Consider the following 14055-nt stretch of genomic DNA (forward strand, 5'->3'; position numbering starts at 1 on the left):
GAATATTAGAAATCAGCATAAAAATCCGATTGTATTTATTGGTATGAGAAATTGGTTTTTTAGAATTTTGGTTACTATCGCGCGTGTTACCAATTCAAAAGACTTAATTTACTCAAAAATACATTATCTGATTTAGTCTTTATGTATGGCAGGAGAAATATGAAATAAACAGAGCATTAAATTTGAAAAAAGAATATAGGGGAGTGACCCTGGACAGTTCTAAAGTTAAACCCGGCTTGGTTTTAAGTCTACTGGAAAGCTTTTAGCATTGACATTGGGTAGATACCCTGAAGGTCCGATAAAACAACTGGAGTACCGCTCTTATGTGATGATTTTCATTTAGTTTCATTTTTGAAGTAGTCGTTAAAGAAGTTCATAATAAGAATAATCGGATGCTTTTTGTATAAGGATAAAGAAACTAGTTAAAGTAAGATTTACCGCACTTTTAGCTACTGTTGCTAACTCGCAGGTAAAGCGTAGGCTAATGGTACAAATGCAGTGTACCTCATGTGTAAAACAATAGACTGTAGATAAAGCAATTAAAGGTATTTAAAAGTTATTGAATATTTCTTAAATACCAATCACAAATTTATCTTGTAGTATGGAAAGATTGAGAAAATATGCTGTAAGACCTATGAAAAACAGGAAATCCAGAATTTAAAAATTCTCGAAACATGTTAAGGTTCACAATATTGTCAAACCCAAGAACCCACCTTTAATCGCTTGACATTTCAACCCAGATTTCTCTCAATTGTTAGCTAAATTGAAACTCTGCCTTTTAAGGATATGATAGGAGCACCCGCACCTTAGTCTTATCGTTGATTAGTCAAGTCATGTGGGATATAGAGAGGGATACCCCATCTGTCATTCCGTGAATCCATGAACTTGCTTATTTCTACGAAGTTTTTTGCATAAGTGAATGAACAAGGGGTAACATAGGGATCATATACACACACACACACACATATATATATATATATATATATATATATATATATATATATATATATATATATATATATATATATATTGCTTAGTTCAAAATGGGATAATTGTCAAACGAATCAAAGGAAGTATGTGCTGACTGCAAAATATGGTAAATAATCGGGAAAATTAACGGTCATTTTTTGGCAAAGATTTATGCAACAGTCGATGGAAAATTAAACAATAAAACATTCCATAGAATTTCCGGGGCTAACAGGTATTTCCATACTTTATTGCCTCTGAATTATTACATACTGTATATATTCATTACCTCAAGGAATTTGATTTGTTAAAAGTGTCGACGTCAAACGTTAGGCAATTCAGAACTTAAATGAAAATATTTGAAGCTGACAAGAATTTTCCAAGGTACAACGTACAACGTTGTTACAAAATTTTTGCAGGCTATTTTGAGTTTAGTTTTCTCTCAGAGACAAGCACTAAAAAAAAATTAGGGGCTAATGGGTTATGCTGTAAAAAAAAACAATTGATAAAAAACTTATGAATTTTGAAATTATTGTCATCTCTTACTTACTTAGTTCCTTAGACTTAAGCTTACTCACTTTCACGACTTGGGGCACATGAGGCTACAACTGTTAAAATCCCCATTTCTCAGTCCCGGGCTCCTCCGTCGACCTTCTTGGACTGTGTGGCCCCTTTTTCAGATAACCGCCAGATTACTGTACTCCGCACACAGTTTTTACGCAGATCAGGTGGTTTCCAGAACCACAATTATATGGACGTTTGCCTTCCTTCGTTTTTTATCGTATGTCCCCAGTGTTTACAACATCACTTGTAAATTTCATCGAGGATTAGAGTCAGATTGGTGAAGTTTCCAATCTCTACGTTCCACATTCTTTCAGTTCAGTGTACTGCTAGTACTTTTATCGGACAATTTTTTTAGTCTTAGCAGTCTTTTTCCGTCTGTTTTTGACAAGCTCCATGACTCGAAACGGTGTAGGACCATGACTAAAATACTATTCAAAAATCTTAGCTTAAGCTTTTTGGAGTATTTAGAGGCACTCTATACATTATTTAGCTGGCTGAACTCTGTCCTTGCGTGTCACAATTGCCGTCTTGCGTTAATTCACTGCCAAGATACCAAAGCTCATAGTATCAATCATGATTATTCTATTAATCACTGTTAATAGTAGAATAACCATGACCTATGATATTTTTTCAATGTTGAAAAAGTTTGGAAGAATAGGAAGATAAGTCTGCGAACCAAGATTAGAATGTTGGAAGCTACAGTGATCACAGTGGTCAAAGGTGGGCACTACGAAAGACGGAAGAGTATTTGTTAGATTTTTTTTCCCAGAGAAAATGTCTGCAGATTGTTTTTGACACCCGTCTGACTGACCGTGTTTCAAACAGTAAGCTGTACGAAAAATGTGGTTCAATCCTGGTTTCTAAGGCTATAATGAGAGAAAGATTGAGATGGCTAGGGCACGTTCTGTGGATAAAGGATGGCAGATTGCCAAAAGTCTTCCCTGTCAGCCAATCATCTAAAGCTTAATTAAAAGCAGGTAATCTCCGAAATGGAGTGGTAGGAGGTCCTAAGGAAAGGTTTTAGGTAAATTGGAACTTCCTGGAAGGGTGTAAAGAGGGAGGCTTTGAAACGATTGGGATGCAGGTGGATCGTACTTAGTTCCGTTGGCCTCAGGCGGGTTGTTGCTGCAGTGAGTTGTTAGCAGCAGTAGTATTCTTTTTTTTTGCACTGCACAAAGGTAAAGGGATTTCATCGCGTTCAAAATTTACACTGTAATATAATAATATTTCCTACATAGTCCTAAGTGGATTGAGACGCAGATCAAAATGCGTTCAAGAAGTCTATAAAGACTAGCAGGCTTGTATTTGCCATTCCTTTGCTTCATCAAGTAATACGCCAAATCCAAACAGTAGGTCACTGTGTGACCTTCTAAAACGGAAACCATGCTGCCCTAAGAAAGAAATCTTGAATTTGTTTTGGTTCAATTCTCAATCCATTTGTATAAAAATCAAATAGTTTGTGGTAACGAACTGTAAGTAAGAAGCGAACTGTAAGTAACCCAGCTCAATAGTAACCGAAACTCTAAAAAACGGAATTTTATATCAATAGAAATATAAAAAGAATTGGCTTTTTATGTTGACTTCAAATATGTAAAATCCGTTACGTTTAGTTTCACCAATCAATAGTTACGAGCCTGAGAAAAATTGCCTGATTTTCGAAAACAGAGGGGGAAACTCCTGAAAACTCATAGAATCGTAATAAAAATCACATCATCAGTTTCAACGTATCAGAGAATCCTACTGTATAGGTTTAAAGCTCTTATATGCAAAAATGTAAATTTTATATTTTGATCACGGATGCGTGCTTCTTTTTTTCCAGGTGTGATCGTATCGATCCAGTGGTCCTATAATTTGGAAAAAGAGCTCATTTGAAGGAAAATAAAAGTTCTAGTACTATTTTTAAGTGACCAAAAAATTGGAGGGCAACTAGGCCCCCCCCATGCCACTTTTTCCCTCAAAATCGTTTGATCAGAATTTTGAGATAGCAATTTTGTTCAAAAACTAAGCTCTGACCTGTGTGACCTCGACTAAGCTGTTCAGCTTAGTCGAAAACTAAATAACTACGTCTTTGGTGACGACTCAATCCCCTACAGTCTCTGGGGGAGGGACTGCAAGTTACGAACTTTGCCTATGTTTACATATAGTATTGGTTATTTGGAAGTATACAGACATTTTCAGGAGGATTTTCTGGTGGGAGGGGGGTGAATGTTACGTGGAGGATATTTCAATGGATGAGTTCTTCATGGGGGAAGAGAATTTCCATGAAGCATTATTTACAAAACAAACAGAATTTAAATTTAAAAAAACAAAGTTTTTCAACTGAAAGTAAGGAGAAACATTAAAACTAAAAACGAACAGAAATTATTACGTGTATTACGGGGTTGCCCCCTTCTCGGTACCTCGCTCCTTACGCTAATTTTGGGCTTTTTGTACCAATTATTTAAGAATGACTCCTTAAACGGTCTTTAACGGTCCACACAAAGACCGTTTCATTAGAATAATAAGGTTTTTACAAATTCACAAACATTTTAGAGTAAAGAACGAAGTATTGAGGAGGGGCAACTCCCTCACATATGTAATAGCAACCAAAGGGAAATCTGAGAAAATTGAGGTTTAAACAGTTCGTGGTAAACATCTGTAAGTAAGGAGCGACCCGGCTCAATAGAAACCGAAACTGTAGAAAACGGTAAAAAAGGATTTTGATACCGATAGATATACTAAAAGAATTAACTTAATATGCTGGTTTCGAATATGTATAATTTCATTAAGTTTAGTTTTACTCATTCAAGGCTACGAGTCTGAGAAATTTTCGCAAAAAAAGGGAAAAACACCCTTCTAGAACTTGAGTAATTTCAATGAAAGTTACACCATCAGATTGAGCATATCAGAGAACCGTACTGTATGGGTGTCAAGCTCCTATCTACACAAATGTGGAGCTTTGTATTTTTTTTTTACCAGAAGAAATATTAGGATGCGTGTTTATTTGTTTGTTTTCCCCAGGGATGATCGTATCAACCCAGTGGTCTTAAATTAAAGCATAAAATGTGGAGAGGTGGGGACGTTGTAGTGCCGCCAGTAGAATTTGCGACGGGGGGGGATCAAATGTTGCCAGGAGCTTTTGTATCGAGATTTAAATGTAAATACGTCTTGATGAAACTAATATATTTTAAATCAGCATAAAAATCCGATTCTTTTGATGCATCTATTGGTATGAAAATTCCGTGTTTAGAGTTTCAGCTACTATGGAGCTGGGTCACTTCATAATTACCGTTCCTTACCACGAACTGTTTGAAAAAAGTAAATATGCATGATATCGCTGTCAAAATAAAAAAATTCTATGTTACATCTGTGTTTAAAAAAGTTTCAATGCTTGTACAAGATACATATTAGACAGTTTAAATACTTCGTTTTCAAACTGCTATTACAAATACATAAAAAATATATCTGAGCCCTAGACTATCTCCAAAATCTCACTATAGGGTAGAGGAGTTTGTAAAGGCCAAGCAGACCATTTTTTTGTTCGTTGGGCCAAAGCCAAACATCTTGCTGTTCGTGAGACCAAAGCCAACCATTTTGTTGTTCGGGAGGTCAAAGTCAACTATTTTTTTGTTCGTGGGGTCAAAGTCAACTATTTTGTTGTTCGTGGGGCCAGTGTCGGCCACTCTGTTGTTTGTGGTGCCAATTTCATATATTTTGTTGTTCGTGAGGCCAAAGTCAACCAGTTTGTTGTTCGTGAGGCCAAAGTCATCCATTTTGTTGTTCATGGCGTTAAAGTCCACCGTTTTGTTGTTCGTGGGGCCAAAGTCAAACATTTTGTTGTTCATGGGGCCAAAGTGAACCATTTTGTTGTTCGTGGGGCCAAAGTCAACCATTTTGTTGTCTGTGGGGACAAAGTCAACCAAACGTAAACATAAAAAGACAGGTGTATTTAAGCTGTGTTTTTATCTGGGATTTTTCGTTGCCTGGATGTGTAATCGGTCAAATCCATCGTTTGCTTCTGAATCTTTCTTGGGCTGTCAAAAATCCAGATGACTCAAACGTTTCATTTGTTTTTTTTATGATGTTCAACAAAAACCACCACTATAAAAACTTTTGACTAGTCTTGGTAAATTGGAACGAATATTTCAGCCTAAATTTACGTTTATTATCTATTTACAAAAAAGGAAGTTTCTAGAATTCTGAATTACTTCATCATGAAGCGGTAATTTTTCTTGACGTGGCTCAATCTTTTGGTCAGCGGTGGTTTTTTCACCATTTTTGTGGCAATTTTAGTACAGCAGCAGCAGCTCGCTGGCCTTTAGAGGCTGAACTCTGAAACAGGTTGGTAGGATTAGTGTCATTCGTACAAAAAAAAACCATTTGTGTTATGATCATGTCCTCATACAAACGCAATAGCTAGAAGAATCACTAGTTTTATTCGTTTGGAACTAGGAAGTAATGCAATATTTATATGAACAGAAAAGCAAGTTGACTAGCAGCTATTGTTAATCGTACGCAAATTCGAATAAATTCACCATATCAGTTTGCCAAGTCATGTCGTTAAAAGAAGCAATTTTTTTAGCATCGTGTTCAGTAAAAACAGTTCCTCTCATTGTGTTTTGTTTAAGAAAGGATTCTTGCATGTGCATTAGCAGCTAGCAATAACAGTAATGCTCTTTGACACGTTATGAACATCAAAGAGGCATTTTAGGGGGGGGGGGCAGAGAGGTCACATGCCCCGGGCGTAGAAATTTTAGGTGCACAAAATTGCAAATAAATGATTTAGTGGTTAAGCTATATTCATTTTGTAATTTTTGAGATTTTGTATCCACTAAAATAAAGTAGAAGGCGCCGTTGGCTGTAAGTATAAGCAAATTAAATCCACAATTTTAATTTTTCCATGTCTCCATCACCATTCCTTGAAAATAAAAGTAAGCAGACCGAATCTTAATCAGTTAAATTTTTTTGACATTTTGTGTCCGAATTTTGTCAATAAATGAAGATTTTGCTAAAAATTTGGCCGGAAAATTTTTGGAGACAGGGGGAGGGGTCGTATCAAGATTTTGCCCCGATGCTAGAGAAACCAGATTGTCCACTTGAACATACTGATTACAATAGTGTTGGTAATAACACCTAGCTATTATGAAGTTGGTAATTGCATTATGAGTTGGAGGGGGAAGTCGGAATTTTTGGAAAACGTGAAATCGAGGTATCTTACGAATGGGTGATCGGATCTCAATGAAACTTGGTATATAGAAAAATCTTATGTCTCAAATGCTACATTTTCAATTCGAATCGGATCCGGGGACATAGAGGGTTGGAGGGGGGAAACAGAAATCTTGGAAACCGGAAATCTTGGAAAACGCTTAGAGTGGAGATATTGGGATGAAACTTGATGGGATAAATAAGTAGAAGTTATAGCTACGAGATTAACATAATTGGTACGGATCCATTCTCTTTGGGGGAGCTGGGGGCTGTTAATTTGGAAAAATTAGAAAAATTGAGGTATTTTTAACTTAAGAACGGGTGACCGGGATCTTAATGAAATTTGATATTCAGAAGGAACTCATGTCTCAGAGCTCTTATTTCAAATCCCGACCAGATATGTTGTCATTGGGGGGAGTTGGAGGGGAAAACGGGAAATCTTGGAAAACGCTTAAAAATGTCGTAGATACGTGATTGACGTGACCGAGATCCGCTCTCTTTGGGGGAGTTAGGAGGTGGGGTTCGGTGCTTTGGCGAGTTTGGTGCTTCTGGACGTGCTAGGACGATGAAAATTGGTAGGTGTGTCAGGGAGCTTCACAAACTGACTTGATAAAGTTGTTTTCCTCGATTCGACCATCTGGGGGGGGCTGAAGGGAGGGGAAAATTAGAAAAATTGAGGTATTTTTAACTTACGAGTGGGTGATCGGATCTTAATGAATTTTGATATTTAGAAGGACCTCGTGACTCAGAGCTCTTATTTTAAATCCCGACCGGTATTAAGCCTCTGATTTTCCTTTTAAAGCAATCTGTTGATTCTTAGAATTTTGCTAGAGGTAATATCATATGAGATTTATGTCATTCTATTTTATAGAAAAATATTTCGTTTTTATTAGTCTAGTATGCAGTATATTTGCTGCTTCAAAATTTTATTAATTTTAAACTCAAATGTATAGAATATCAGTTGGCTAAATATAAATTTTTGTTCTAATTGTGTCTTCAGTTTTCAGCAATACATAGGCTAGATAGTGTTACGGTTTTTGCTTGGGAGGGGAAGTTAGAAACGAGAAAATCATAACTACTTTTGGCAATTTTCGTTTGTTTTAAGTTTAGCATCAATGTTCATTGTGATCTTGGCTTGTTTTTAACTGCATGTCGTACTTATTATTAATTCCTGCTCATTTTGAATTCATATACAACTTAATTTTTGCTCGTATCAGGTTTTGAATTCGCTTTTTGGTTTTATATAAATGTCATTAATCTAATGCCAGAAAACACACCTATATGTAGTTTAATAGTTCCAGAATCAAGGAAGCCAGAATTATTCACTAATCATGAAATTGATCAGTGTGTCCTTTAATATTAATTTTCATGATGCCCAGTGGCTGCTAAGAGTCAAGGTTGTCACACGAGCATTACTTTGAGAATGATTTTTGGCCCTAAAATAAAGTGATTAAGATAAACATGGAGTGATCTTTTTTTCCATTTACTCGTCAATCTCTTACGAAATATAAACTGTAATGGAATAGGAAGCTAGTGTGGTGAATTTATTGTACGGGTGCTAAAATTAAGACAATTTTACTCATGTCTTTTATAAGCCTGATATCGAAATTTTTATCAAACTTAGGTGATGATCCAAAGAAGATCGAAGTTACTTTTTGTTAAAATAGGGTGTTGAATCAAGTTTTACTCCCTACCTCTCTCAAACTTCCTCACAAAATATACGGAACTTCTTATATAAATAATTCCTGGTTCAACCTGCCTAAGAGCATAGGTAGGTATGCCTTGTTTACCTCTAATTCCAGACAATCTAATGGTCCTATGTCAATTTTAAATTTTTGGTCAACCTACCTGAGACTCTAGGCGAACGTGACTTGCTAAAAGAAAGAAAAAGCGTTGGTCCAATACGAGAGGCATACTTACTCCCACCGTTTACCCGTGCCATTTAACCAAACACTTGAAAAACTTTAGGTTCTATGACTATCTTAGCTCTATGACTATCTACCTTAGTTCTTCTGCCCTAGGAATAACGCATGGACGGATAATAGATAGACATATGTTCTAGCAAATGAACTAACATCATTTTTATTCAATCCTAATAAGAGGGGGAGGGGGGTATTAATGCCAGATTTGCTTCTCACTCAAGTGGACTATCTGTCTTGGCTTTTTCTACAATTAGCCATGACTTGATGCCCACAACTTTTCGATAGCCCAAGAGGTGTTTTGAACTCAAGATAATAACCCAAGAATGGCAATTTCGGAGTCAAGATTTTAATTAAAAAAAAAAAAAACTTGACTACTTTTCTTGCAATCTCAGCTCCCTTTTTTGCATTTTAGTGACATTACTTGGAAATGCGCAGTGAAAATTCCTGATTTTCTACTCTATTTTTCTAGTTTTGGGAGCGACTTTTTTTTATATATGTGAATGAACCTTTTATCTTTTCTTTTTCTAATGGTGATTTCATGTATTTTTTTTTTGCATTCTTAGTAACATTCTTTTTTGTATTCTTTGTGACTATGCCTGCATCCTCAGTTCCAGTTTGTATTACCATGGGTTCAAGATCCTTGACTACGATAATATTTCGGCATTGCTGAATAACCGGAGTTAGAGTTGTAAGTCTCAGCTCCAAAAAATAGAATATCTGGTGCATAACAAACTTGGGTGTCAAAAGCAGGAATCTCGGTTACATTCTACTCTATTTTGGTGGCACCTCATGCGTTTTTGGCTCATTTTGTTCAATTTTGCCCCTATAGGATTGAACTAGCGGTGCTAAAATGTGATACTCCTTGATTTTTGGACAGGGTAACTGTAAACCGCTGAAAAAGGGGTTTCTAACCTTGAAGAAGTAATTGGTTATTTAAGAAATTTTATTTTTCACCATTTTGACCTTTATTTTTAGTCAGCATTGATGTTTTGCACCCTAAAATGGCTAAAAACTTCAGTTTTCTGCGGCTAAATCTCTGACACTACTGAAAAAAGCACTATTTTTTCACTGTTTGATGAATCTTTTTCCACTGCTGGTTGAATATGATCCCTCCTGGGAAAAACAAACAGATTGAGCAAAAGCAAACACATTAGTGCTAACTATGCAATAATGTTTTCCTTGTTGCTCAAGGATAGGGGGACTGTAGTCCTTGAATAAAAGTGTATGAGAAATTTAACAGTATACTTTTTATTTCAATTGGACGTCGTTTTAGTGGAATTTCAGGCTCTTTAAAAATTTGCAGTTTCTTCTCTTAAGCATAAATTATTTGTCAGCTGAATAAAAATTAGTTTCTTAAAAATAGCGGTACATGGAATATATATGTTACCGTGAATGTCCGAAATTTGTGAATGCCAACATTCAGCGGTGCCGAAAAACCTCTTTTTCTCCGTGGATTAAGTCAGTGTTGTCAGTCGACTTTTTCAGTTTTTTGCAAGGTTTGATGGTGACTCGTTAGGTTGGTTGGGTTAGTTTAGGTTAGGTTTTTAACCCACTGCTGAGATCTATAACCTAGTTTAAACAAACCTAACTTTAACTTTTACCATCAAAGCTTGCATATGAGTGAAAAGCTGATTCGCAAAGCTAATTGAATCTAAGCAGAGAAAAGGGAATTTTGCACATTCACCGGTGAATGTCGACATTAACCAGATTTCAGACAATCACAGTAATATACATATCATTTGACAATTTCTTTAAAAGCCCCCCTTGCTTAGATTCCGGCTTCTTTAAGCTCTTTACTAGGTTTTAGCTACGTCAGCAGTAGGAGTTATTTTCACTGTCTTTAAACAAAATTAAGTTTATTCATTTTTATAAAATAACATTCTAACACAAAAGCTTTTTATTAAAGCGTTTTAATAAAGAATATTTTTGCTGAAGAATTGTTACTGATGATTATTGCATTATATGGCGAAACAAATTAAAGTTTACCCAAAAAAGTTTCCATTTCCAAATTCAAAGCGCATTAACTGTTTTGATATCAATCAGGAACCGGCATTGTGTCAATAGGAGGGGGGAAGTTGTTAGTCAGGGATGCTATTTATATTTATGATGATACATGTCAACCAAACAGTTCGTGGTAACGAACTATAGTAAGGAGCGACCCGGCTCAATAGTAAAAGAAACTCTATTAAACCGGAATTTTGATACTAATAGATACATCAAAAGAATTATATTTTTGTGCTGATTTTCAAGATATGAGTTTCATTAAATTTAGTCTTACTCATCAAAAGTTACAAGCCTTGGAAAATTTGTCTTGGTTTGGAAAATAGGGGGGAAACACCCCCTGAAAGTTATAGGATCACACCATCGCATTCAGCGTATCAGAGAAACATACTGTAGAAGTTTCAAGTTCCTTCTGTAGAAGTTTCAAGTATCTACAAAATATGTGGAGCTTAGTATTTTTTGACAGAAGGCCGGTCACGGGTGCGTGTTTATTTGTTGTTGTTTTTTTTCCCAGGGGTGATCGTATCGACCAAGTGGTCCTAGAATGTCATGTGAGGGGTTATTCAAACGGAAATTGAAAGTTCTAGTGCCTTTTTTAAATGACTAAAAAAATTGGAGGGCACCTAGGCCCCCTCCCACGCTCATTTCTTTCCCAAAGTCAACGGATTAAAATTTTGAGATACCCATTTTGTTCAACATAGTCGAAAAACATAATAACTATGTCTTTGGGGCTAACTTACTCCCCCAGAGTCCTCGGGGGAGGGGATGCAAGTTACAAACTTTGTCCAGCGTTTACATACAGTAATGGTTATTTGGAAGTTAACAGACCTTTTCAGGGGGATTTTGAGAAAGAAGGAGGGAGAGAAGGCCCAGTTGCCCTCCAATGTTTTGGGTACTTAAAAAGGCAACTAGAACTTTTAGTTTTTTACGAACGTTTTCATTAGTAAAAGATATATGTAACTTACGAATTAGCTTACGTAACAAACTTCTATATTCGTACGTTTTTATTATGTATATGAGAGGGCTCACCCACTCGTCAATACCTCGCTCTTTACACTAATGCTGAAATTATGTTCCCTGAATCACAAAGGAAGTAGAATAAATAGATGCGTAATATTTTCTCTTCGTTTTAATTTTTAATGCTGCTCCTTACTTTCAGTTAAAAAAAACTTTTGTGTATTTATTTTTTCATTGTCTTTTTTAAATAATGCTAGAAAATGCTGCGCACCCTTTATGGAAATCTTCTTCCCCCATGACAAATTACTCCATGGAAAGTATCCCCCACATATCCCCCTCTTCTCAACCCCCCTCCCAACTGAAAAATCCCCCTCCACAAAAACCATTACTATATGCAAAAACTGGTCAAAATTTGTAACTTGCAGCCCCTCCCACGGGGACTGTGGGGGAGTAAGTCGTCCCCAAAGACGTAGTTATAAGGTTTCTCGACTATGCTAAATAAAAAGGCTATCTCAGAATTTTGATCCGATGACTTTGGGAAAAAATGAGCCTGGGAGGGGGCCTAGGTGCCCTACAATTTTTGTGGTCACTTAAAAAGGGCACTAGAACTTTTCATTTCCGTTCGAATGAGCCCTCTCGCAAAATACTAGGACCACTGGGTCGATACGATCACCCCTGGGAAAAAGAAAAAAAGCAAAAAAAAAAAAAATCCGTGATTTGTCTTCTGGCAAAAAATACAAAATTCCACATTTTTGTAGATAGGAGCTTGGAAATTGTACAGCAGGGTTCTATGATACGCTGAATCTGATGGTCTGATTCGTTAAGATTCTATGACTTTTAGGGGGCGTTTCCCCCTATTTTCTAAAATAGAGCAAATTTTCTCAGGCTCGTAACTTCTGATGGGTAGGACTAAACTTGATGAATTTTATATATTTGAAATCAGCATACAAATACGATTCTTTTGATGTAACTATTGGTATCAAAATTCCGTTTTTAGAGTTTTGGTTACTATTGAGCCGGGTCGCTCCTTACTAGAGTTCGTTACCACGAACTGTTGATTGGTAGGAAGGTACCTATATACAAAGAAACTTCCCCCAGAACTGTTAGAGGCTTGAAGTTCACAGTCAAGGCACTAGTAGACTTAAAATTTTCATAATTTGGAGAACCCCGACTTTTGAAATTTTGAGCCTGCTGGCAACAGGACCAAAAAAGGTTGTTACATAATTTCCCCAATGGAAGTGTCTTTGAAAGTGTCCTTGCGGGTGTTTTTATAAGAGTGACAACTATGAAATTTCGTATAAAACTCCCAAAAAAGATATATTAACTAGCGTATAACTTTCAAAAAATAAACTTTTTTGAGTCGCTCTCGAAGTTGAAGACTTTCTAAAATATTTCTTTCGGATTTAAAAGCCAAAATACAAACCTACTTGCATTATAAAGCTTTTTGTTCTCAATAACAATTCATGTTTTCCAAACTAAGTCATCTTCGCTGAATTATTCTAATTTCTGAAAAATTTCAAATTAAACTTATTTTTTTAGTATGAGAAATGATCATTAAAAATTGCCTAGCCTTGAAGTACCTTCCAACTTGAAAAGCTCATGCTCAACTGCCCTAGTTGAATAGTTATTTAGGAATTGCAGTTTGCGAGTAATGCCTAAAGAAAAAAAATGTAAGCTATTTGGCCATTTATATATGATTTAGCTGTTAAAGTATGAAAAATTGATGAAACGTGCCCCAACATTGCGAAAAACTTAATGGGCGTGGTAGAATAAAGTCTTTCTTGGTCATATAAATGCCAACAATAATCAAATTAGAACTTGTTTTATTATAGTTTACCTTAAATTCAATAAATCCTTGAAAACTGGCAAGTTACGTTTAAAATAGTACCGGTGCTCCAATAATTTCACAGGTCCATACACAAGGCTGTATCCATGGTGGGGGTTAGATAGCCCCCCAAAATGTGTGTCCGGCTCATAAAAACGAAACAAAATGCATATAACCAAATTTTTGATGCGTTTTTTTAAGTATTTTTCTGTAATAAAAAACAATGAAAATCTTATTCTACACCCCCTCCGCAAAAACATCTCAGATACAGCCCTGCCTATTTACGTTGAATTCTATCACTTTTTTTTTCTATAGGGTTGAACTATGATAAGTTACCCAAATGTGAAGATCTGATAAAATATACACCCAAAAGGAGGAAACTTTAACGAAAATAGGACAACGTAGGATTCTTTTTTGCATAAACATTAAAAGAAAACATTTCATGTAATACAGAATATTTTAGTTTGTTTTATACTAAATTCTATAAATCCCTTAAAAACAGACGAATCTCAAGAGAGTTAAAGCGAATTTGGGGAAAAGTGTACTGAAACAGCATTCAATGCCCTGTACGAGTTGAATTCTGACAATCAATGGTTTGATGATTTCTGCTATATTTAACTGTAACAAATTGCAAAC

The 14055-nt window shown here is 35.9% G+C and overlaps 1 protein-coding gene across 2 annotated transcripts in view; it reads left to right on the forward strand.

Moving 5' to 3' along the window:
- The first annotated feature begins 283 nt into the window (after positions 1–283).
- The window catches only part of LOC136035397 (peroxidase-like), a 93123-nt gene continuing 79351 nt past the window's right edge, over positions 284–14055 (forward strand). The window contains exon 1 of one of the 2 annotated variants that reach the window (XM_065717178.1): positions 284–427. The gene's annotated coding sequence lies outside the window, so the exon portion shown is untranslated. The remainder of the gene's footprint in view (positions 428–14055) is intronic. The other variant, XM_065717179.1, reaches the window with a different exon arrangement.

This window comes from Artemia franciscana, chromosome 14 (genome assembly GCF_032884065.1).
Source record: "Artemia franciscana chromosome 14, ASM3288406v1, whole genome shotgun sequence".
Taxonomy (NCBI): Eukaryota; Metazoa; Arthropoda; class Branchiopoda; order Anostraca; family Artemiidae; genus Artemia; species Artemia franciscana.